This window comes from Onychostoma macrolepis, chromosome 03 (assembly GCF_012432095.1).
Source record: "Onychostoma macrolepis isolate SWU-2019 chromosome 03, ASM1243209v1, whole genome shotgun sequence".
NCBI classification, from domain to species: Eukaryota; Metazoa; Chordata; class Actinopteri; order Cypriniformes; family Cyprinidae; genus Onychostoma; species Onychostoma macrolepis.
Genome location: NC_081157.1, coordinates 9,065,145 through 9,092,667, shown reverse-complemented (window position 1 = coordinate 9,092,667; position 27,523 = coordinate 9,065,145). Strand labels below are relative to the sequence as shown.

At 39.3% G+C, this 27,523-nt stretch overlaps 1 long non-coding RNA gene across 1 annotated transcript in view; it reads left to right on the top strand.

Moving 5' to 3' along the window:
* The window catches only part of LOC131537612 (uncharacterized), a 60,012-nt gene that overhangs the window by 13,816 nt on the left and 18,673 nt on the right, over positions 1-27,523 (top strand). The window contains exons 2-3 of the long non-coding RNA XR_009270324.1: positions 9,485-10,057; positions 26,976-27,030. This is a non-coding gene — a long non-coding RNA (uncharacterized LOC131537612). The remainder of the gene's footprint in view (positions 1-9,484; positions 10,058-26,975; positions 27,031-27,523) is intronic.

The following is a 27,523-nucleotide window of genomic DNA, read 5'->3' as shown; positions in this document are numbered from 1 at the left end:
GAACAAAAGTTTGTTTTTAAATGCACTTTGTGACTTTTTTTACTTCATGCACGTGAAAAGTGCAAAACTTTGACACAATTTGATTTCTCGATGATTTGATATTTTATAATAGTGATTTTATAATATCAAAATATAAAGCAAAAAAAGTGGAAATGAATGATTAATAAGCCATTAAGTGCCTCTCTGCTGCCATCTACTGGCTATAGTGGTCATTTGATGTCTTTAAATTTTAAAGAAGTGTGTATTTACCACAACGTTTATTTTGGTCATCCCATTAAAAACAACATTTGAATTGGATAATTTTTAGAGCTTTAAAGTGCTGGAAATAGTTGTGAAATACTTGAAAGTCCCGAGATCAGCATCGGTTCCCGAGTAAAGCTCTTCCGAGCTCGGACCAGTTTGCTTGTGCTGTGCTCAATTATTGGTCCGAGCTGATAAACGGTCCACGCTGCGGTTTCGTCATGCTTTTGTTTAGTTTGCCGTTTGATGTTTTTCATATGCAACAGAAATGGCAGCGCTTATGAGTTGGGCAACGCGGTGGTCGCACCAGTGCGACCGCTCATAAAATTTAGTCGCACCGGCAGAAAAAATGCTCACAGTCTGGAGCCCTGATGTAGAAAAACAGTCCTGCATGGTGGACATGATTGAGCGAAATCTCCAAGACCACTTCGAAAATGTAGGGCTCAAATCTAATTGATCAACTTTAAATCGGAAATTGTCAGAGGAGATCATGGGATTCATTTGCCTGCTTTCCGGGCAAAGGTCAGATCATTTAGAAAGGTAATAGCATACCTTTCCTCAAAAGCGGCATGATTTGAAGTTCCGTTCACATCTGTAGCACAAACAGGCAACATTTAGGACATTGTTTACATGTGAGTGTATCATCAAGGCATTTTTCTGTTAATTGCACTGTAGCTGTGGGCTATTTTTGTGGGGGGGAGGGTTTCTTTTGTTTTGTGCACCACTGGGTCTCTGTACCAGGATATTTATTTGTACTTTTGGTGCTCTTGAGGTACATTTAATATCAGTGCATTTATTGTGCATGAGCTTCTGTTACCAAATGTGTATTGTTGTTTATATGTGATTTTAAAAGGCTAAATTCAATTAGTTCATCATATAAAGCGATCTAATCGCTTCACAAGACTGTTTTACAATGCCTTTATGACCATTTTGGAGCTTCAAAGTTTTGGTTACCTGGGCTTTCTATGGAGGGAGAGAAATCGTTCAGGTTTCATATAAAAATATAGAAGATTAACCAAGGTCTTAATTGGTTTGGAATGACTCGAGGGTGAGTAAATGAAGACAGAATTATCATTTGTGTGTGAACTATCACTTTAACACTTACTCGAGTTAATCTCCGTCAAGGTATCTTTACTTGTGCGCGTGATGGTTGGGTCAATTTCATACAGCTCTGCCATCACGGTACAACGGGTTTAGCTCTGAAAACAAGCCGTTGTGTTTGTGTCTTGCAGGTTATCTCAAGTCATTTGTCTTACATCTACCGCTTCAAACCTGGTTTAATATTGTAGACGGTAAATTCCCAGTGGTCTAGTCTAGCGATCATAAAATGACACATTTGGCCTCAACATAAAAGCGAAGCCGCAAAAGCGGCACTTTGAGACGACTGGATATTTGCGCAACCATAAAGCCATCAGCGTATCTCTCGTATTGCTCAGCAGAAGAAGGTCAGATGAGACACTGTATCTCAGAGACTGTAAATCAGGGTGTTATCATGATGTGTGCAGGGCCTTCATTTATAAAGACGTGCACAGAATGAGAAAGTAAGCATTTCCTGCATTTTATTTATTTATTTTTTCTAAATTTGTTCAACTCATTACTAAGTGATTAACTTTTCATAATCACTAAAAGATGCATTATTGACCACCTTTAAATAATATTTTGTTTATAATTCGTTACATTTATAAAAAAAGCGCTTTTCTGGGTACTCAAAGCGCTAAATGTTTATACATATATATATATGTGTATGTGTGTGTGTGTGTGTATAATATATATAAGTATATATAAGTTGCATTTCAGGCATATAGTTCCTTGAATACACCTCTTCTGTGCATCCTCGTTCCAAAAGGTGTGTTTGGCACATTGCAACTGGCTGTTAATTGCATTTCATGCAATTTAGGGTTCAAATCTAACGATCTGTGCATTGTATAAATGAAGTGCTACTGTTTGAGCTACAGAAACAATTCATATCTGTGTTGTTTTCAGTTTTTGATCTAAAATCAAGGGAACTGTCGGTACCTTGCATGGTAATGTATTTGTGTGTGTTTGTAGTGTTGGCACAGACTCATGTTCATAAATAAACCCTGCACTGGCTCCTGTATGTTTATGTTGGAGGCCCTCGGTCCATGGGACGTCCCTCTCACCTCAGCTGGACTCAATATGTGTCCGTGGCCACTTTCAGACCGTGAGTCTGTGTTTGAGCTTCTAAACTCATCATCAAGACGTTCAGTCTCTCTGTTTGGCTGGCTAATCTCCTCCATGAGCGTCGAAACAGTGCACACTGTTCAGAGAAGATAGAGATTGTGCTTTTTGGCTTTATTGGTGTGTCTGTTAATGTTTCCATCTGAAGTGTGCCTATCCAAGCAGACAGGAGTGATGTTTGGCTTTATTTCCAAATGGGAGTCTGGCTATTACAACAAATGAACACTTACTGACAGGTGTACTGACACACGACCTGTAGGTCTTAAGAATGTCAAAAATACTAGTACTTTAGTACTAAAATGTAACAATACCAGTCTTTCTGCAGTGTCAGGAGAGCAGAGTATCGACTCCCATCAGTACTGACAGACAGATGCTGCTGTTTTTTGGGGTATTTGCATATGTGTGCTCTTTGGAGAGAACCGCATTGCAGTGTAAATGTTAATCAAAGAACCTGTATTAACATGAAAAGAAGAGCATTTACTACTCTGTGCGTGAATCACTTAAGTAGCAGGGATGTAATGATTCACTCCACTTTCAATGCGATATGATTCATGATACAATTTTCTCACGATTTTTTTAACAAAATGAGATTTAGGTCAAATTATGAATGAAAAAGCATCCTTTCGTTATTGATTGGACAAAATGCTGCAAAAACAACTAAATGAAATTTTCAAACGAACTCTGCCAGCAGGTGGCGCTTATGGAACAGCAGCAATATAGCGTTTCCTTGTTTTCTGCTGTAAACAAAGCAGCGCTGCGGTTATGAATTCTACTTTAATATACATTATACAGAGGCAAGAAGAAAATTTTCCCTATTTTATAGTCATATACAGCAATTTTAGTGTATTTTTGTTTCTTGAGCAGAATGATTTCTGAAGGTTCATGTGACACTGAAGACTGGAGTAATGATGCTGAAAATTCAGCTTTGCATCACAGGAATCAATTACAGTTTAACAGGTATTCACACAGAAAACAGCTAAGCCTTTAGTAATAATAGGCTATTTTCTAATATCTTTATTCTATTTTTGATTACATAAATGCAGAGACTTCTTTCAAAAACATGTGAAAAGATAATAAAAGGTTGCTTTTGTAACTTGTACGTCGCCCACACTGAGATCAGATCTTCTTGTCTTGTCCAGTCAGTTAGGTCACCTTTGTTTTATGCCTTATGCAGTACAGATTGTGTCAAAACGGCTTCAAAATCAATTATGAAAAGTAGGGCTGCATGGCTTTTGCTTCACTTGATTCGTTAAGCATAATCATTGTAATTTTTGCCTGCTAGTTATTTAGCGTAGTTGTTTTGCATGAATATGACAAACTGGACCGTAAGCCTATTTAAATTATTTTTGTTATACCATAAAATTCAATAGAACGATATATTCGATATATAATGGATCCCCATCTAGTTAAAAACGAGCAGTCGCAGTGTCTAAAAGGCACAGATCCTCCACGTGTTTTTTTTTTTTTTTCTCCCAGAGGACGGCTGTTTGTTTCTATCCATGTATGAACTGTCATAAAAACACGTGATCCATCTTGCTGTTGGGCAAAAATCAAACCATGATTTGCTGTGCTGGAGACATCTGCTGCACAAATGTGTGAAGAATAAAGCGTCCCGGGTCGCCCATCTTCATTCGATTTACAGTTTGTTGTATTTTGACATTAAACGCTCTCGACGTCTCTAATAAAGCGTGTTTATTTCTCAGCCATTAGTGCTGTTGTGTTGGTAAACGGCCGATTCGCTGTTTCTCTCGTTTACACTGCAGACTGAATTAGCTTTTCTAATTCATAACTGAACTGTAAACCTTTCAGCTCGTTTACTGAAATGCAAATGACTTGGCGTACAGAAGGGATGAAATCACTGAAGCTACTGGTTTATATCTTCTTCTCCTCGTGCAGGTGTTGTGTGGCGGCGGTGAGTCAGATGTTGCAGTAAGTGTGTGTTCTCCGTGCTGGAAGGAAGAGAAAGGCAGTGGCACATTAAAGTGCTTCTCCCTGCACCCCCCCGTAGAGGCCTTTGTATTACATAAAGCCTGAGAACAGTTCTGTCATTGTTGTGAACGGAAAGGGCCTTTTCTTCTGATGCTTGCACTTCTGAATATGATATGTGCACATGGAAAGCAGGGACAAAAAACTGTGTTGCATTACCCCGTCTGTACCAATCTGTCAAAAATGGATGCAGCTCAGTTTTCATTTGACAGTCGCACCAACCAACAACTCTGGACTTTCCCTGGAACCGGAGTTTCCACTTTGCTTTTAACTAATTACGCGTCTCTGCGGCCGCACTGCTTAATGAGCCCATTGTTTAGTGTTTGTGACGAGCAAATCATCCGAGAGTCAGACAAAAAAAGAAGAGAGGGAAGGACCACGGGAAAGATCCGACATAATCAAATTAGTTCAAATCTGAGACCATGTAAAAATGACAGTTAGAAGCTTTAAAAAAAAAATTAAGGGGTGGTGAGAAATGCTGCCTTTTTTCCTGAAAATTAGCGTGGAAGAGAAAACGCATTCAGTTACAAAGTCTAGATCACTGCCATGCGTCTGAACATTTTACATCTTGCATTACAACTAATGTGCACACAACAAAATCTGTAAGCTGATCCGGAGCACACCTGTAAATCAAGACATTCACAAGCTTCAACTTTTCACCCGTCTTGCTTGAGAGACTGTGGGCGGCCCTGCTTCCTGTGTCATTGTTTAGTGCCCTTTCCTTTTTAGAGATGTCACCAAAATTTGTATTTATACTTAGTGTGCACAGCAGAATAGTGTTAATATTAAAAACCACATGGATAAATGGGAAGACGGCTATGTGTGTGTGTGAGAGAGAGAGCTAGAGGAAGTTCAGCATCCCCGCTGCGGGGTTCTTCCTGCGACCGACCCAAGGGATCAGTACCTCGATAGTGCCAGATAACACAGGGTTTGTGTTGGCGCAATCGCAGAGACTCTCGCTCCCTTCACTTCACTTCTAAGAGATATTTTTACCCAGTTGACAGGAAGTAGCCAGCTGTATTTAAGAATTCGTTTCCTTTTTGTTTGGTTGATTTTCTTGGACTTTCATTAATGTAAGCGATTGAATTGAGACTCGTTTTGGCTGGAGAAGATTTGGGGTCAAGCATGCAAATTTGTAAAAGCAAAACCGGGTATCAGAATAACTTCCTCTCCCAAGAAAGTTTTAGTATTTATCAGGCAGGTTGGGACGCGAGTAGAGTCGAGTGCTGAAATACGGAACCTCACACATGATATGGCCACTGATTCAAATAAATTATAAGAACAGCTTGGCCACAATTGAACTAAAATAAGGGAACGGATGAATAAAATGTGGCCACAAATTAATAAGTCAAGGGAACAAATCCTTGATTTGTGGCCACAATGTTACATTTTCTTTCTGCATTTCTTGTTTAGGCTCTATGTAGAAATACTTAAAGGAATAGTTCAGCCAAATATAAAAATCCTGTAGTCTTTACCCCCCCCACAGGCCCAGAGTGGCTAATCAGGAGAATTCCTGGTGGGTCGTCCATAAATTGGTGCCACTTTGACATAAAGGCAGTTTCACTCAGGGCACAGCAAGAGTAAGTGTCTAGTTTGATTTCAATGACGGACAGTATCAGTTGGTGCTCTTACACCCAAACTCCCACCACTTGGGTGCCACAACATATATTATGCTCTCAGTCATTTGAATTTGACTTTTAATTTATATTTACAGTCATTTTCATTTGTGCAGTGCATCCTGTTCATATGATTGACTGCAGAATTATTTGTTATTTAGGTTCTTATATAACAGGATAATTTTCATTTATCCAAATTCTTCTACCGCTTAGAAAATGGGAAGCGGTGGGATAGAGGGTGTAACAGGAGCTGTCCTTGGGCATTAAACTCCTGCGCTCGAAATGGGCTCCACTCCAGCCCTGACTCCCACTCATGACGTTGAGATATTTTGAGAAATACAACAAATAGACATTTCTTTCCGTAAGTGGAGTTTCTATCAAGTGATCTCTCACATTACGATTTAAAGGTCAAACCAGAGCTGTGCTGATTTGATCTAGATCCACACTTCAGTAGAAATTAATCACAACGAGGAAGAAGAACTTAAAAAGAGACACACAATGATTTATTCCTTGAGAACTGGACTAGAGCACATTCTTACGCTGTACTTTGGAGATGACTTGCGTTTTGTGCAGCAGTCGTCAGAAATGAGTAGAGCCGTGCTGCTCTGCAGTTTAGGATTTTTGGAGAGTAGCATGAAATGCTTTCTGTGTACACAACAAATACTCTCAATGTTGGGAACAGGCCCGGTGCTGCGGTGAGGTGGGGCGAGGGGGGTAATTGCTATATTAAGAGGAAGGAATTCAAAATAAAGTTAATCTCTCCACCGCTTCATAAGCTCAGAATGAGCGTGCTGCATCTTGTTCAACATGCAAAGCAAAGAGACAGTGTAACTGAGACAAGGGTGAAGATTCTGCGGTGCCAGGATCCAGTTCAGCCCGGTTTAGGATCAGGCCAGGAACGGATTTGACTTGGCACTGATGGTTTGCAGAAGTACTTAGATGTGTTCATGTGTGTATGTTCCTAACAGTTGATCAGTGTTTAGCTCTCTACTGTACTGTATGGTGTGTGTGTGAATTTAACTAGTACATTCCTCAGCCACCCGCCCTCCTCCCACTGTGGTAATGCTTCATTTTAACTCAATGACCACCTCACCTTGCTGCCAATTTTCTGAAAGCTCCTCCTCCTTTCTCCTGCAAGACTTAAAACTAACATGGCTTCAGGAGTAAAAAGTCTTTGATATTTCCTATAATCTTCAGGGCTTGCAAAATTTCAAAATCCCTGGTAGCCCTTCAGGCAGGTAGATTTTGGTAGCCCAAAAATTAATTTAACTAGCCCGAATTAAAAATTACTATTTTATTTTATTATTTATTTATTTATTTTTAAATATAGAAAATCAGATAGGAGTTTAAATGTCAATCAAAAATATTTTCAATACACACATATCAGCAAATTTGAAGGAAGGAATTTTATTTCACTATTTACAGGGTATCTGCAGAATTTTTAAAAATATATTTAAGGCAATTTATGACCCATTTTAAGAGCTGCACAAGTAAAATGAACACAGAATGAGCGGGGTTGGACAATGTCTATGGTAACACAGTTTTGAGCCATAAAATTACATGATTTACAGTTCAGATACAGGTTTTCACAAAAACAAAAATCTTATACAACAGCATTTCAGGCTATAGACTGTTTTTATGAAAATGGATCAATCAAGCATACAAATTGTTAATTCAAAACGTATAAGTATTACTGTCTTAATTGTTTAGATTTTTAGAAGGCACATCAACTTCTTTCTGCTGCGTAAAAACATGAGTTAATATTTGCATTGATCTGACCATAAACAGCAAGAAAAGCTTATTGGAAATGCAAATTCATTCTCTGCCACAAGGTGGCGCTTTAGGAGCTTTGAAATATTGCGCTTTCCCCGGAAACGCTGTACACAAAGCAGCTCTGCGCTCATAAATGCTGCTTTATCAGGAATTATAGGTAAAATGAAAGTAAAATGCCAACGACACGTTTCTGAGGACAGTCAGTTTTCTTCAGATACATTCACATAAAGACATCCGCGCCGCGTTTTGACTTGAAAGGTGCAGCGCTCATTATTTATTCAATGACATCATTGCCTTTTGAAGTTTAATCCTGCCGTATCGCGACTCTTGTCTTTCCGTCCCCAACTGTAAGACCTCTTGAAATTATAATTAAGACATTTCTTATACCATTTAACGTATTTAAAACTTTTTATGGCCTTAATTTTGATACAACTCACTTTCAGAGTTTTTAAGGACCCGCGGGAGATCTGTATTTAAGGTAGGCGTCGGGCAGGCGGTGATACATTTTGGTAGCCCGACTGGAAAACACAATCGCCCCGGGACATCTGGCTAGCGATTTTGCGAGCCCTGATCTTAATACTGATAAAGTCTTAGTAACACAAGAATATTTTTGTGGAAAACAAAACGTTTGAGGGGCCATTTACACAACAACGTTTTCAGCCAAAAACGGTAAACTTTGTATACGTTTTGCATGTTCGTTTACACGACAACAGCGTTTTGGGTACTGAAAACGCATAATTTTGAAAACGGGTTTTTTTACTCGCTGCTTTCGCCATATTGCTTGTTTACGTCTGCGCAAAGCTCAGTTGAGTGGGATTAGGGTTGGAGCTGCACTAACTGCTTCACCAGAGATGGGCAAGTCCAGTCCTATAGGGCTGCTGTCCAGCAGGATTTAGCTTCATCAAACACACCTGATAAATCTAACCCAAGTCCTCCCTAGAAAATTAGAGGCAGGTGTGTTTGATTAGGGATAGGGCTAAACTCTGCAGGACAGTGGTGTTTGAAAGCCGCATCTATCAGCGGATCCGTCAGTGAATCCCTAATATATCTGCTTCTAGATGGATCCTCTGATAGGTGCGGCTTTCAAACTCTCCCATGTGAGCGCTCTGTGAAGAGCGTGAAGCAATGATCATTGTAGCCAACCACAGACATATCTGTTGAGTGCGTGAACACAATGGCCAATCAGAGGTGTTTAAGAATCTGCCCAACCGCACGGGAAGTGCTGGGAATCACCACATTTTTTAAATTTCAGTACCAAAGTCATTACTTTTGACAACACTAAAAAGAACTGCTCCATCTCTGCAGGTCAGTGTTTCCCAACCCTATTCCTGGAGGACCCCTCCCCAGTAGTATGCATTTTGTATGTCTCCCTTATCTGACCCATCCATTTCAGGTCTTGGAGTCTGTACTAATGAGCTGATGACTTGAATCAGGTGTGTTTGATCAAGGAGACATGCAAAAAGTGCTTTGGAAACCACTGTCTTGGGCTACCAGCTTCAATGGCTGCAGCACTGAAGCTGGAATTTGGAATATTTCACTAAATGTCTATTGAGACTTTTGACCATCTCTCCACAACAGATCTGTCATTTACCCAAACGTATATGACTCTGCCAGATTCAATTTCTAAAGGGGTTAGTAATGTATCCCTTCTGTTTCTGCCCTTGCCACAGTGGGTCCACCCTGACTTCGCGTCGCGCTTCCTGAAGAAAGGAAAAGCCCTGATGTGCTTGTCACCTGAGCTGACGGCCGGGGCTGCGTGATGGAGGCCGAATGTCTTCGCTCGGTCCCTCTTCAGACACTCAAAGGCCGCTCTGTTTCAGCCTGACGACGAGCCGATTGGATATAATCTTGAGCGGCGGACTCAGGAGATGGGGAGGGATAGGGAAACTCTACAGTAGGCTTTGCAGGGAAGGATCGTCTTTCTCCAGAAGTAGGAAACGAGCGTCGGAGGGTTCCTGCTGCCAGTCGGCTCTCTCCTCCTGTTACGACACGGGACCAAATTCAAACCATGTGTCCTCGCACCCGGTTAGCTGCTTTTGCCCACCTCTAGCATTAGCGGTCTGGACGGATCCATTTCACTGGCCCTCTCCCGTGCTGCGTTCTCATTCTCCCAGCCCCAAATGAGTCTCTCCGTGGGACTCCTGGCTTAATAGGCTGGAACTTTCCCATGTCCGGTCTCCGAAGGTGGCTGTTATCCTCCGAGGGCCCCTGTGTGAGTTTCAAGCTCGGGCTCATGTTATGGGGTGAGTACAGTAGCCCACCTCAAGGGTCAAAGGTCACTTCCTCTTCAGATCTCTGCTTAAAGATGTGTTAAATATGTGAAGGGGCTGAATGTGTTTTTTTGCTTAAATATGCAGAACTAATGTGCCATATAGTTGGGAGGGGGAAATATTTGCTGCCTGCTGAAATTCTGATCTGTCACCACTTGAAATGTGTATATTTATGTATTCTTTGGGAGAAAAAAGGGAGGGAAGAAGTTGACGGATTTAACACGGAGTACGTATTTTGCTTTTACGACCATTTTGAGGCCTGTTAAATGGACAGCCTTCAATCTTCGTGGAATATGACCCTTCGGCTAAGCACCATGGACAGCGTAATGACCTGGCCTTGAGAGCAAGGCAGGGTTTCTCAAATCTGGCCCTGCAGAGTTTAGCTCCAGTCCTAACCAAACACACCTGAGCAAGCCAGTCAAGCTCTTTGGAGTTATTACAAAAATACAGGTAGGGGAGTTTGATCAGGGTTTGAGCTAAACCTTTGAGGAACCTGCTATAAGGGAACAAGGACTAGATAAGAACTTTACTAGGAAATGATAGCACAATATGAATACGTCAAGAAGCTTTCTCACTCTTACTGCTGGTGTCCGCTCAGACAAACTTTGTTCATGAAAGCAAATTATGTTTTTGTTCCTGTTTAACGGAAGGTCATGTTAGTTACTTGTACTTTATGATAGCTCTGTGTATCGAGGGAGGGTGATGGACGATTTGAGAGCAAGGAATGGGTGAAACACCCATCTATCTATCTATCTATCTGTACAAGTACATATCATAGACTATTTAGAGTTTAGTCCCTAAAGTAAAAAAACAACAACTTTTATCTTAAATAGCATTTCTTAGTGACAAAAGGCAGGAATTAGCATTAGCAAATGGCTCATGAGGTTAATTCAAATCATAGGAGACTACATATGTTTGTGAGATACACTGAGAGGGTTACTGCTTAAAGCTGCTCATATCTTTCCATGCATAGAACCTGTTAAATTATGACAGTCATTTGTTATGATAGCCAAAAATAAAACCTGCTGAATCTGGGTGACTGAGTTTGTGACAGACAGGTATGTGTAAATGCCTGTCATCTGTCCTGGCACACACGTCTTCTCTGAAAGACACGCCGCTACATTGAACCAGTCTGACCTGTGGCCTCTGTCTCCGTTTCACTTCCTCATTTCTTCAGCAGATCGTGTAGACTTGTTGCAGTGGTGTGTTATGAGAGGCAGACTAAAATTGTCTCTAAACCTCAGTTGTGTGTCTTTCTTGCTGATGGCGTCCACGTCATTGTGTCTCGGTCTCTCGTTAGCAGATCGGGTGTCTTGTTCACACACAGATGTGTCTCGTAGCTTTATGTGGAGGGAGGTGTGTCATGATGGAAAGCTTTTAATGGAGACACTCTGAGTAAATGTGCAGGGATTATGTGGGAAGACAGGGCTGCTTTTATCTGAGAAGCGCTGGCGTACCTGTGTGCCATGTTTGATCATGCCTAACCCCCTCCGCATCCCAGCGCTCCTCTGATCCCTCAGCTCGGCATTCCTCTCATAACAGTCAGACGCCTTGACCGCGGTATGTCCCTGCGCGGATTACTGTACTCATTCCTGCCGTACAGTATGGGAAAGACAAAAACAGCCAGGCCATTGTACATCGAGAGCGCTTCTGCCCTCAAGGCTTCGAATTTCTCCTTACCTGTCACAAAAAATCCCCAAGTGCGGGGTGGATGCATAAAAACTGATATTAGTTCCAGATAGGAGGTGCCTACCTAAGCAACATTTCACACCTGAAGGCTGTTTCAGACAGTAGACAGCAAAATGATGCTGCTTTATCATTGTACTTCTTTTTGGCTTTTAGATAATGTATTAAAAACGCATGCATAGAATCACGAGTTAAAAGTTAACATAAGTCAAAATGGGCAATTCTTGCTTTTTCCACGGAATAGTGCAGTTTATAATAAATAATCTTAGCACTGGATTATTATTTTGTTTTAATTCATGTGCCCTCATAATATTTAACAATATCATTATAGAAGCTTTTTCACTTGGATGTGTTACAATAGGATGATGTTTTGATCCAAAGATCAGTTCTGTAATAGACTAAATTCTAAATCAGCTATTTCTCGACATGAAAGTATGTTCTCATTTCACTGATTCGAGGGAGCTGTTATTTTTGTGACCAATTCAGGTGCACAAAAGTCTGTGGATGAATAACTGGACCAGCAGTAGAAGAATTCGGGGTCACATTTTAGAATAGGGAACACTTATTCACTGTTAACTACGACTTTCCACCTCAATAAATTCCTAATATGCTGCTTATTAATAGTTAGTGCGGTAGTTGTTAAGTTTAGGTATTGGGTAGGATTAGGGATGTAGAATAAAGCATTAATATGTGCTTAATTACTACTAGTAAATGGCTAATATGCTTGCTAATAAGCAACTAGTTAAGATACCTTAAATTAAAGTGTTACCGAATTTGATCTAGAAGTAAAGTTGTTCTGATTTAAATACAGAGAGAGTCTGTGATCTAATCCATCCCAGGATAACTATGAATAAATCAGCACTGCACTGCACCTCTCTTAGCATTTTGATTTGTTGTTTCACTGGAACTGATAGCAAACTGGAGAAAAGTGATTGACTAGAGCATGTGTGTGACGCAGCTGAGTGTGTGTTAGAGAACAGCACGTCACTGATGACACACTCAACGGCACTGATTTCAAACTGCAGCTATCACTCCTGCTCCACAGCTGCTGATGCTTCCTCTGTGTTAGACACATCACTGCTTCATATGACAGCTGATACGTGTGAGACCCGCTACACTTTATCCAAGCCGTGATGGCAGGAGCCCTGTGTCCCAGAATCCACGTGGATGAAGTTCTGCATCAACACACACATTGTTCAGGATTTGGTGGGTGGTTTTAAACACTGAGGTCAGGTGAAGCAGTTAGCACACATGCATCAAAGGCAGGTTTGCTTGTTAAAGTGTGTTATGGTGCTGAACGCAGCAGGGTGGGATTGCGCACCGTACTTGCTCTGTTTAAATGTTGGCTCTCGGCTGGAAAAAGGCCCTGCAAAGCTCTGGATACTGGAGTACGTGGAGAAGCTTTGACAGAGATCCACAGGAAGACGTTCACTCAAAACGAAAATTCTCAAAACTTCACTTTGCCTTTTTACTAATGTTAGCACGGCTATTGTCATTAAGTGATGCACATTATCACCACAGCCTAACCACGGCTCTACTCTTCACCACAGAAACAAAACAGAAACTCTTTGAAATATCCAACATAACTGAACATTATACACAAACAGGCCTTTGTCTTTTTCCAAAAACATAAAATAACACTTAATTTCAACATCACTTTTCCTGATCCAGTCCTACACAAAGCATGCTAGGAATTAAAAATCATCTGTCCAGTTTCAGTTAATTCTACAAAAATGATTTTAGGTTAAGTAAACTTCAGTTCGATGTATTTAAGTAGATTGGACACAATTAAATTAAGTAAAAGAAAAATCTTAAACAATGTGTTGCTTTAATTCATTTAAATTAAGTAAATTTAACAAGCAGATGTGTGTGTGTATGTGTATGTTTGTATATATGTGTGTGTGTGTGTGTATATGTATGTATGTATATATATATATATAGATATATATATACACGTATGTATGTGTGTATGTACATATATACACTTTTTTTATTTTTATTATAAGTAAAACAAAGATTTCTGGAGTACATTTTAAAAGAAAATACTATTTCATTCTTTCTACTTAGAGATTTTATGTTTAATTCAACGTGTTACTTGAAATTTACTAACAAGTGAAAATTGTTTCAAAGTTTTTTTGTTTGTTTTTTTCTCAGTGTGTATTTGAGAACAATTCATTATGACGTTGACTTTCAATTTCCAATAGCAGAACAAAAAAATGGTTGTGAGGCTTTTATGATTTCTGGATACTTTTGGTGTTTTTTGGTGCTTTTGAGCATTGCAGAATATGCTTTCTTGACAACCACTCATGTCGGGATAAGTGAAGGTTTGACAACATATCGGACTGTTGTGCTGGAATAGAAATGGCCCAGCAGAAACAGCTGAAACACACGATTCTTGCATTAAGATATTCCAGATCAGATTAGAAATGACCAGATCAGCCATCGATTAGCAGGGATGTCCACATGCGTTTGGCTGCCTGACTACAGCGTGCCGTTTCCATTCCCAAGACAAGGAATCTCAAGCATTCACAGTCTTAAATGGATGTGCAGTAAGGCTGGGTGTAGTCATGAGACACCCACAACAAGCATGTTTTCTTAAAGATGAAAAGCTGTAAATCTGTCATCCGCAGTGAATAATACAGGAAGATTCAGATTGTGTTCTGAAGTCTTTAGGCGTTAAATGTTTACACAAGGCAGTGTCAATATTCGCTTGCTCGCTCTCTCTCTCTCGCTCGCTCTAGCCCACGGGAGCAGCACCTGTGGTAGCTGGCACCTAGAGCCCTCCAACCGTGGCACTGCACAGACATGAAGCACAGCAACAATGAGCACAAATGCAAAAGCAGAAAAACATTTGCGGTTTGCCAGGAGAGAGAGGTCTTGAATAACCGCCTGTGAATGGGTTGCCATGTTTGTGTGCGGCGGGCGGCCGCGCTGGGAACAGGATGTTTGGGCCTCCAGGTGTGTGTTGGTCTCTGTCGGGGCTTGTGGGATTGCTGCGTGACGGCTGTAATGATAGGCTGCTGCGGGTGAGGACATGACTGCGCAGTGGTCCGCGGGCATGTGGCGGCTCCGCAGACGCACACACAACAATGAGCGATAAATCAAGAATCTGCCTCGCGACGCAAGCATTTGCAGGAGAAGCCAATGGTTTTCAGTCTATTAGATGCGCACACAGTCCTGTTTGCGTACTGCCAGCGTTGGGGATAACGCATTACAAGTTACGTAATCCGATTACTTTTTTCAAGTAACTAGTAAAGTAATGCATTACTTTTAAATTAAAAAGAAAATTTGTTGCTTAGTTGCTTTTTCAAATAAGTAACGCAAGTTACTTTGCTTTCCTATTTATTCACTGACACCTTTCCTGTCCCTGTGTTGAGAGAAATTGGGAATTATCTTCAGCCTGTGGCTTATTAATTTCACTCTTGGTGTGAATGGGCCTTTACAGTCGCCAAAAATATTACTTTCCATAAAAAGTAACTAAGTAATGCAATTAGTTACTTTTTTGTGGAGTAATGCATAACTTTTAAAAGTAACTTTCCCCAACTCTGCACAGTGTACAGTGTGACATGGGCGTAGATTACGTGGGGTACTTTTTTCGGGCAAATGTGTTCACTTTGAGGTTTTCAAGTGCCAGTGTGAATAAATCTAGATTTAAATTCAAAGAGACAGGATAGTCTGTGCATAACATGATATTTAATTCGTATTATGAACATCACGGAGCACTCAACACTGTCAGACAGTGTGTGTTTCATTCATACTCAAAGCCAGAGGGCGCTCTTGCACAGAAAGTCCATAACTGACTCGTAGAAGTAACAACTTCTGATGTGATAGGAAATTCCTAATATGGACAAAAGCATCCAGTTGTTTAGCTGAATAAAATGCAGAAACGTTTGGACTGATGAAACGTTAAAGGGATTGTTCACCCAAAAATGTAAATTCTGTCATTAATTACTCACTCTCATGTCGTTCCAAACCTGTAAGACCTTCGTTCATCTTCAGAACACAAATTAAGATATTTTTGATGAAATCCGAGAGCTCTCTGACCCTCCATAGACAGCAATGATATTACCACGATCAAGGCTCAGAAATGTAGCAAAGATATCGGAAAAATAATCCATGTGACATCAGGGGTTCAACCGTAATTTTACGAAGTTATGAGAATACTTTTTGCATGCAAAGAAAACAAAAAAGAACTTTATTCAACAATTCGTCTTGTGTTCAGTGGATACTCCCCAAAATGGCGCCAGGGTGACGCGGAGGAGACAAATTGTTGAATAAAGTCATTATTTTTATTGTCTTTGCGCTCAAAAAGTATTCTCGTAGCTGATGATGTCACATGGATTATTTTAACGATGTCCTTCCTATGTTTCTGTGTGTTGATCGTGGTAGTTACATTGCTGTCTATGGAGGGTCAGAGAGCTCTCAGATTCCATCAGAAATACCATAATTTGTGTTCTGAAGATGAACGAAGGTCTTTAAAGGGATAGTTCACCCAAAAATGAAAATTCTGTCATTAATTACTCGCCCTCATGTTGTTCCAAACCTGTAAGATATTAAACAATATATGGTTTATGTGTGATTTTTCAAGTCATCTCCTGGTAGTAAATATATTCTGCCTTGTTCTGTGATGAAAATGGGAAAAAAGTATTTGTAATATATAAACAAATCATAAAAATATCATTAGAAAAATATTATAGAATACAAATTATTGGTTATTGTCCAGCAGTGTGTTTGAGTCTTAGCCAAGTAAAAGTAAGAAATAAGAGAAAAATAAAACTTTTATTTTTTCAATTTAAAAAAAATTACAAAAAAGTAACATTTCTGTCCCACTCTCTTCTGCAATGATGGCTACGACGCTGCAGTACGGTGTACGCAGCTCTGGTGCCCGGAGGGTGTTCGGAAACAGCACAATGACTGTGATTGTCTGAGCTGTCAGTCTCAGGGAAGGAAAACCGGGCTTGTGGTGAACCGACACACACAATAAAGGTGGAAGACGGGGCTCTGGATCCCATTGTGGGCTCACCACACCGGCCGCCTGCGCACTCGTTTCCCTGTTCTGTCAGAGCGCTTCTACCCCATGTGGTTCTCTGTCGGAGCATCAACACTTGGCCCATTGTCTCTCTCGAGCCCTCTGTCCACACAGGTGTCAACAAAAACACTTGCGAAAAAAGAAGTAAGACACAGTCATGCCACCGCCGAGCGGGTCTTTCCGTCCTGTTGACACGGATGAGCAGCGGTTAATGAGTGCTCAGTCTCAGATCCGTTTCGTTTCAGAGCCCGCAGTAACAGACTACAGTCGGACTGGCCGCAAGCGCTGGGTCGCTATACATCCAAATCAAAGCAAATTCTAATCAAAGGAATTTTATACAATATAATTATCATTTTACAGTTTCCTGCTGGAGTGTTCAATTTTATAAATCATGTTACTTGTAAACCACATTCGTATATGAGCAGTATATCACGTACGTCTTACCGCCCATCTCTCGCTTCAGAAGCATCAGTAGTTTCAGTGTTCAGTCTGCTGAAAAAGTATAGACTTTTTTTGAAGCAACATAAGTGAGTAGTTCACTAGTAGACAAGCTTGATACCAGCTCTATACGCAGACACAGAAACATTTGATTTAGTAAATCTGACATCTAGCATATAGGTCATTTAAGCCATATATAGTGAATATTTTAGGATTTCGAATCTGCCATTGTGAAAAAGAAATGCTGTTAATTGTACTAAATGTGCACATGAACACACTCCGAAAACAAGGTACAAAAGTTGTCACTAAAAGGTATACTTCTGTACCTTACTTACTCCTAAAAGATGCATATTAGTATTTTAAGAGTACATATTACTACCTAAAGTGCACATATGTGACCCTGGACCACAAAATTACTTTTGATTAGTAATATGCATTGCTAAGAATACATTTGGACAACTTTAAAGGCGATTTTCTCAATATTTAGATTTTTTTGCACCCTCAGATTCCAGATTTTCAAATAGTTGTATCTCAGTCAAATATTGTCCGATCCTAACAAACCATACATCATCTGAAAGCTGAATAGATAAGTTTTCCATTGATGTATAAATCTCAATTTTGAAAAATTTACAGTTAAGACTGGTTTTGTGGTCCAGGGACCTTTTTTCTGGTGTAATAGTGCATCAAAAAAGTACCTAATATTAATGAAATAAATTCCACTTAAGTGTACCTAAAGAGAGAGTAGTTTCATGAATGTTTCTTAACACACTTTTAAAAGTGCTATTTGTAATGGTCAAATTAAAATTTTGACTTTAAATGATATATTTTGTCATGATTTACATAAGTAAATTGTTTTTGATGTGTTGACTAACATACTGAAGCACGTGTAAAGCACTTGATGATAATTTTAACTGTAGTGTGTTATTAGATATTACATTTAATTGTTTTATGATTGATTGCAAAGGAAATTCTCGGTGTAACCCACAAATCTCTTTATTTTCTGTATAGAGCCACAGCAGAAACACTGTGAGATGTAGTGCCTCAGCGGAGACTGCCCCGCTGTTTAGGGTTTATCATCTATTGTCCCTACAGCTGGGCATCAATATGAGGCAGAGTGAGCTGTTGTCTTGTGCAGTGCATTGTGGGTGTGGGCGGTGAGGGTTTTTCCCGGCTGACGCCACACTGGTTTTCAGTCCACCGCTCCTTGCAGGTGTCTTGGATCTACAGTAGGTGTGCATTAATGCTCACTAAATGAGTGTGTCTCGTTCACATTCTCCAGATTCTTGGTTTGTGAAGTCATCTTTTGTTCTTGTTCCGACACAGTTCCCAGACCAACGGCCTGGTGCTTTCCATTATCATCTCTAGCTTATGAAACCTCTGCAATGCTTAACCAAACATGCGTTGTTAAAAATGAACACGGCTCAAAACAACAACACAGAAATGTCTCCATGAGAACAGTCCATCACAGAGATGACTGACAGGACATTAACCGGTTTGACCGAGACTTGATCGCATGAATCAACTTTCTCAGCTCTAGAACTTTCTGCAGAAAGAGCGTCCACAAAGTCTAATGTTAAGACTATAACCAGTAGGGCTGTCAAAATGGCTGAACAACTAAATTCTTAAATATCAATATTAGAATCATATTCGAAATTTAAAAGGCATAATTTTAGTTAGGGGGAAAAGCTTTTGGCTTCTCTCCTGAGGTCACAAAAGGGCGCATCGAGCAAAATATTACTAATGACCGTTTCTTCAAAGCAATAAAATAACACGACTATCTTTGAAAAAAGTGCATAATGTTTAAAATAATGTTTATAAACCATATATAATTAATTAAGTTGCTTAAACAATTAGAAACAAAACAGCATCATGCATGTATGTATAGTTTAACACAAAGGACCGAAAACCAATCACTAAGTACTTTCTTCATTTAAAAACATGAGATGCAGTAGGATTTGGGAAAAACCGCCAAGTCTCGAAACACGTTTTTTAAAAGTTGAACTTACATTAATTTTACATGGCTTTCTAAATGTGCGGCTCTCTTGTGCGAGACGCGAGTGCAACATTGATAGATGTCCCTCTAGAAAATGCGATAAATATGTCGTCAGTTTTGATGTAAACAACATCATCTCATCAGCATTGATGTTCTCTTTTTCCGCAATATTTTGAATGAACAACATAGCACCGCATCCAGTGGGTTCAACTGGATAGGCTAAAAAAAAAAAACATTAAAATGCAACGACACATCGTCATCGCATCTTGTGTGCCACTGATAAGGCTGTCTGATGCACACCTAAAATTTGAATGCAACGTTTTTGCATTCGAATGCGGCTTTTTATTTAAATTCGACAAATATTTGAAATTCAAATTTTTTTGACAGCCCTAATAACCAGCCAAACTTAACGGACACAGAAAGGACTGATCATTCAAAGAGGAAACTGAAAAAAACCTGAATAAAACAACACCTCAGAATCAGGTTTGTATGAAAAAATTTTTTAGTCCTATTAATAGGTTTGGTATTAGGCAACATTTATCATCACTTGGGTCATAAAGTTCACCAAACCTTAAGCTCATTCGTTATGATGCAGTTTAAACTTGATACATACTCTATTTGAACAGGAAGTATTCTAGGTTGATTGACTCATAATTATAGTGTGCGATCGCATTCCAGAGCGTCATGTTATTGTGCTGATATGCGAGCTGTAATGGAAGGAATGGATGGCTTCATTAATGAGATTACTCAGATAATATCAGCAAACACACACACACCCCATCGCTGTTTTCTGCGGTCCTGAGTTATGTGACGTATTCCAGGGCTTATGTCTCCAAGTCAACAGCTCATTTAACACTGGTGCCATCACCCACACATCTAATATTTAACCTGCTCTCAAATGGTTTTTGGGACTTTGTTTATAGTAGGTGTATGGGAATAAGTGGATATGTGTGAAAGTAAAGCTCTGAAGGCTTCCCATGTCATGCATCTGTGTAAAGTACTTCTAGCTGGCAGATTCAACGCAAATTCCACTTTAAAGGGAGTATTACTCATTCTGAGGGCTTGAACACTTTGAAGGGTGCAGGACGTTACTGTCTCATGCGCACGTTTGGTCTGGTTTTCACTGCATTAGATACAAAATATCAAACCAAACGGCATCAGCAAGCCAATTATGCTAGAGCTTTTGTCTTGAACTTTTCAGAGCCACTTATAATTAGTCATTATTTAGCCATTCGTTATTAGCCAATTGGTGTGGAAGTCACTATTTATGGATTTAAACTGCTGGTGTAGCCTGGTTCATCACATTTATTTATAAAAATGCTCTGGAAGCCAGACGTCTTCATTTTGAACAATATGTATTTTGCTACGTATTTTTAAAGCCCAGCAAAATTCATTTTGTGAAATGTTTTAATTGAAAAATGTGATATTTCCCTAAAATAAATGCAACTTGTTTAGATGTTTTGATCTGTAATGCAAAGACATTCAACTAAATCCACAACTGTGTCTTAAATCTTAATGTTAATTTAATGATACAGCAGCAAAATGTTAGGATTATTGTAACAAATCAAGCTTTTCAAGTAAATCTTGCTTTATTTCTTATCTAACAAACAATATATGTCAATAAGAGTAATCTAAGATTTTGACTTCAGAGTAAACATTGTATGTATGCTTCACTAATGGTGAGAAGGGCTCTTCATGAATTTATTAAGTTTTGTTTGTAGGGGCCCCTTCCTGTAGAGCCCTTCAGGGGCCCTGTGTCCCTAAGCGCAGCTGTTTAGTGCGAATTAATTTAGTGTCATCAGATTTGTGACCCTGTCAAAACCTGTCATAAGGGTCTATTTTTTTTAAATTGAGATTTATACATTGATGTATGGTTTATTAGGATCGGACAATATTTGGCTGAGATACAACTATTTGAAAATCTGGAATCTGAGGGTGCAAAAAAATCTAAATATTGAGAAAATCGCCTTTAAAGTTGTCAAATGAAGTTCTTAGCAATGCATGTCTGTGTGTGATTGTGTGATTGGTGGCTTCTTTGCTGTATTGACGGCGCGATCGATCGATGGCTTGTGCTGGTGTCACACGCTGCGTCTCAGGAGTCTGTTCTTGGCGTGCGACGTTCCAGTCCTGCCTGAAAGCGAGAGTGGCAGGGCACCTGGGAACGGGAAGGTGCGGTCGAGTGTGTCTGTTCCAGACGCAGCCTCTGGTTCCTCCTTGCCAACAATGGGTCGTGATCGTGGTGCACAGGGGCCTCCTGCTCGCCGACCACCGTCCACGTCTGCCTCCACGGCCCCCACATGCGCATTAGCGAAAGTCACCGTTTCTTCAGGTGGAACCGGATTGTTCTGTGGTTTGGCTTGCTCTGTGTTGACACAGTCTGGTTTCTCACAGACATTTTGCCATCGGTGATGGGCATGTGTTTCGCAGTTTTATCTGTCAGGTTGCATCATCATCTGATCATCTGATACATTCTGACAACATTGTTCATGTCAATAGAACGCACTTATTGTGTTACACTTGTAAAGGGCAGCGCTTGAAAAACACGCAATGTGCATTTCTACACGTACCGGTCTCATGCAGTCATAAACATGGCCAACTAAAATGGTTCGCAGAAAAATATAAAGTGCAACAAAATTCAAGCACGTAACATTGACAAAATAGGTAGTATAGTGTGACACTGCATAATACAGTATATAAGATATTATACATTTGTACAATTATTATATATTTTGGTAACACTTTAGTATAGGGACCAATTCTTACTATTAACTAGTTGCTTATTAGCAAGCCTATTATTAACTTATTGGCTGTTTATTAGTACTTATAACGCGCACATTCTGCGTGACCATATTCTACATCCCTAATCCTAAATTTAACAACTAACTATTAATAAGCAGCAAATTATGAGTTTATTGAGGCAAGTCATAGTTAACGGTTTGTTAATAGGGACAATTGGACTTAAAATAAAATGTGACCTATATTTCATAACTTGTATAGCCCACTCTACATAGATTGCAAAATATATAGAATAGTAACTAAAATGGGGGGGGGAACGAAAGTCATTCATTTCTTATTCATCTAACCATACAATTATTTATTTATTTATTTATTAATTAACTATTTTAATCCATTCTAAATTATATTCTTGTATTTAATTTAAACAGGATGCCTTACTATGCATTCTCAATCCATTTAATATCCTTAAAAAATATAAATATACAGTTTGTAATCTCTTAGTCCTATTTTTTCCAAATAAAGACGTCAAAATGTAGAAGGAACAAGGGTAAATATACCTGTCTAACATTTTGTAATGGGGTGTACTGGGTATGAAGCGGCTTTAAAGGTAAAACTCAACAGCTGTAGGCCATATAAGCAATGTTGTGAACTGAAGCATTTATTAATTTTTAGTTGCATTAATTTTTTGTTTATTAGTAAGACAGCCAGTGTTTGACCCTATTGTTTTGTATTCGAGACCTTCTCTATCAGAAGTGTAAAGCAGCGATTATGCGTCATTGTATGTATTTGACATCATGTGGCAGACTGAAATCCCTTTTGCAAATGTCCAGCATCCATAATGGCACGCTCTCCGACACCGATTCCATAGCCAGCGACGGTGGCTTTCTTTACAGGTGCGGTCCGGTATTTGAATGCTGTCTAGAGATCTGCTGTTGTGTTCTAGAGTAAACACAAGTGTGCTATGTCCTGTTTTTACTGTCATACCACTTCACTATTCAAACAGTCATGCTTTACAGTGACAAACTCTGTCGTAGACTGAACGAGGAAGTTAAGCTTCTTTAACAAGCCAGACACGCAAAAAGCCTAATAATATGGTGCAGATTAGGGGTGTTTATTGACACAAAAAATGATATCTCGATATTTTCTGGGATTTTACCGATAACGATAATTAGACGATATTTTGCGGAGTGTGTTATTGTGCTGGTATCTTAAAGACTGCTGTGGACAGCTAACTCCTAAAGTTTTTGATATTTATATTCTGTGTGGTCAGTTCAAAGCAGTGATAGAAATGAATCTTTTCCAATAAGTTTAAATTGATTTTTACATTTTATGGGAAATGTTACCTTTTATAAAGCCATTTTTTTTTTCTGAAAGTGTCCATTATCTTTTGAGTCAAAATCTCACATTTAATCAGTGAATTAGAATAATAAGACATTTGGGCTGTTACCAAGCAAATTAAATCAGTATCAAAAAAATGCAAAAGGAAACCCAGAAGCTGCATCTGAAGTGGCATTTAGACGTTTACACACTGTTTAGTGCAGAATGCATTAACCTGCGATTACAAATGCATGAACAATATTTTCATAAATTAAACATAAAACGTTGAATACTGATATTTGAAATGATTTAAATAATAAAAAGATACTTTAAATGTGAAATTAAAACCGCCAGCAGGTGGCAGCAAGTCACTGTTAATAAGTGAGTCATTGTGAATGAACCGAATCATTTAAACGGTTGATCAATTCAGGAACAAAAAACTGTCGTGTTGCTCAGAGATGGAAAAACAGTGCTGTGGCTGTGTTTAATAATTATTTTTGTTGTCAAAATAGAACAAAAACGGGCAATACGGTGTTTAAAATGCAAGTCACAATTAACTACTTGTTCATTGAACTGTTGTTTAAAAAATAAAAAATCAATCACATTTATAATCATGGTAATATTTGGAGAAAAAACTATATTCTTCGTGTGAAATTGATTAACTATATAAAATGGTTTGTAAAATGAATTTTCTGCTCCCATATATTGAATTTTGCGATCATTCTAAATGTATTTTAATAGACTGAATCATGCAGTGAAAGAACACTCTCGCACTAGTCTAAACTTCTCTTAATGTATGCGTGCGCACTGAATGGTTTTTGAAAAATACTCGATAATATAAAATCGCACATCGTTAAAACAACAATTACAATGTTATCGCAGATGAGATATATCGCACACCCCTAGTGCAGGTTCAATTATGTGCACATCAGCACAGATGCTTGAAATGACAGACAGTAAACACATTCAGCATTCTCATCCGTATCGAATATCGAGCATGTTACTTCAACTTGCCACACCTGAAGGTGCAGCCGCTCTTTGGCAGCTCTCCTGTCGACCTGCGTACGATTTCCCAGAAAACATTTCCATGTCACTCAGCATGATTAACTGGTGTCAAGCAGTAGTCCTGGCGTCTCCATAAGCACCTGACGTACAGCGAGTGTTTGATAACAGATCGCTCTCAGTTATGATCCACTGAAGTACCAACATGGACTCAAATTCATCTCCATAAGGAGAAAGTAAAATGAGGGTGTTGCTGACAGACAGCAAGACTATGGCGCTATAAAGTAATTGTAGGTAGCAGCTCAGATCATCTATTCTGGTCTTGTGGAAGAGTTTGATGAGTTCCTGACATTTTTTTTAAAGTTGCGGTGTGTGATTTCTGTTTGCTGTGTGCATTTGCAGCATCACAAGGTAATGCAAAAACAATGACTGTTTCCACACAGGTATCCTTCTAAACGTCACATCCAAACTGAGCCACAAACAGCAATGTAGAAGATTAGAGAAGAATATTAGAGAAGTTTGAGATGTGGTGACACTATATACTTGTGCACACAAATATAAATGACCATATGGCCAATGTAAATAAAAAAAAAAAAAAAATTATTTAAAATTTAACTAATACAATTGGTCATTGCAAAAAACCTAAGGCTGTGTGTCCACCAACGCATTTTTAGCCAGCTGAAAACTGAAAACAACATCAAATTACACTTCATAAAAATACCGGAGAATTGCCTCATTGTTTATTTTAGCCAAAGTTCAAGTAGAACTGAGAATAATGCGCAATGGCTCGTGGGTAAATTTCCCTTTCCATTTCCTGTGAAGTGACGTTCACTTGTTCTGTCAGTGGCAGTGCCCTTCATACTGGACACGGTCCGATTTTCATTGCAGACCAGCTGAATGAAAATACTAATTCTTTCTCTGTCAGTAGGTGGCGCTTATGAAACAACAGAAATACAGGAGTCCACAGGAGCAGACTTTTTTTGTGGAACACAAAAGGTGACTTTTAGCAGAATATTTGCGTTGCTCTTGTGTAGAGGGGAATCATTTTAGTGAATGGTGTATTTTTAGTCTGTTCCTTAGGCAAAGTTATTGTTTGACTTCAGTGCGTGAGTCTTATGGACTACTTTTATAATACCTCAGTGGTAATGTTTTTGAAAAATTGGCAGCTCTTGGTCACTTAATATTTCGGAAAAGACCAGTGCAGTCATTCTACTCATTTTGTGGAAAAAAGAAAGTCATGTCGTTTTGGAACAACATAAAGATGAGTACGCGATTTTTGGTTGAACTCGCTTAATAAACATGTGTTAGTAACCCATCTTGTCCTCGGTGGTTTTGCTGTGTTGCGTTAGTGTGGATCAGGTTTGCCGATCGAATGACTCTGTTCTGGCCCGTGTTACAGGCTGAAGCCGTTGCAGTGGTTCTCGCTGGAGGTCTGTTGACCTTCTTTACGAGATCAGTGTTTCGTCAGCAGTGACGTGACGGCACCGCTGACTTCATGCTGCTGGCTGCATGAGGGTTTGCTCTCTACTGCCAGATTGAGAGCTCAGTACTTTATTTTAGGAAATCTTCTAGAAATAGACTCTGGCTTGAGCTGTGAGTTACTCCCCAAATCCCTGAATGACACACGCTGGACGCAAGATACCCCGCTTCCGTCCAGATTATAGTTCATCTCTCTGTCTGAGCTTGCCTGCTGTTTGTTGTCAGTGAGGATGAGTTTCAATGGTCAGTAGGGGCCTGGTGTCAATGGTGGTATACACAGTTTTTGGGAAGCTGTTGCAGATACTGATCAGTGCTGGTGTGTTACATAACTCTAATAAAGTCTTAGGCCAAAGATATGCTATAGACCACAAGTACCCAAACACAGTCGAGAAAGTGAGCACTCTCCCATTGCTCATATATAACATTAGGCTAGATAATCATTAAGTCTATTCATCCGGGAATATCCATTTATTGTATATGTCACCACATGTACAGACGTCCTAGTTAAACCTCTGATGGTAAATTTTCCAATAGCTTAAACGTCATTTGAAGTTGCATGAGTCATTACAGACGGTTGCCGCCTTCATCTTTGATTTGAAATGCCTACATTGGTGAGAGGCACACTATCAATTTGAAAACTGAGTTTAAACCATGTAATTTACCGGCCACTGTCTGGCAACTTTACGAAGTATTCACATTTTCCAAATTTTGAGTATTTATTTTGAATGCTGTGTACTGTTGGTGTTCTTCTCAGTTGTTATCTAATTGTTTTAGCCCATTATTCCATATTGATGATATTGACTTCTTGTGACCATATTGGTCATAAAAATGTCCACTGTTTGACCACTACTCGGGTCATTTCAGTATTTAAATGTTGAAAAAAACAATAGAACCCTGCCCAAAACACAATAGAAAATGTAATGGTTTTAATGGTTATAATGGGAATTGTATTGGTTTTAATGGAAACTATAATGGTGTCTACTGGTATGTGATGGATTCTATTGGTGGGATGTTAAATCCTGTTGGAAAAATGCCCAAAACACACTACAAAAAGGAATTTTGTAATGGTTTTACTGGAAAAAGCTAATGGTTTATAATGGTATTTTAATGGAAACCATTGGAATTTCTGTGATGGTTTCTATTGTTTTGTTTTAGCAGGGTTGTCATTATAGGAACTAACGCTGTATTTGTTTTTCTTCTTTCCTTTGAAGCTGGGCGAGGTGGATACCAGGATGTCAGATGTAAAGCTTCACACAGATTTTCACGGTGAGAATTTTTAATCTGGTTTCTGTAGCTTGTGTTGTTCGATCAGGTTTGTGTGAACACAGCGTGCTCCTCCAAACTCAGCCAGAAGAGACCGGCTCTTGTTGATTCCTTGGAGACCCCTCAACCCATGCTAATGTAATTTTGTTGTGATGGTTGTTGGGATCAGTAAACCGTGGGAGTGTGGTTCTGATCATGTTCAAGAGCAGAGCTGTAGCTGGTCTCAAATGTTTCTCTAGTTTAGGCCTATTAAACAAAATCCACTGCTGCATTTCATATGGCTGCCTTTTTTTAACCAGAGCACTATCAACCATTTAGCCTGATTCACAATAGTTTATTGATATGGTAATAAGACAGTTGACCGTCGTTGTTGTTTTTCTTTGAAGTAGTATTACTCATGGGAGATGGTACAGTGTGATTGGATAATCACATATAGGTTTGTAAAATCTGAAGTATACCTGAAGTTCATACTGCGGTGCTGTAATACTTCTACAGG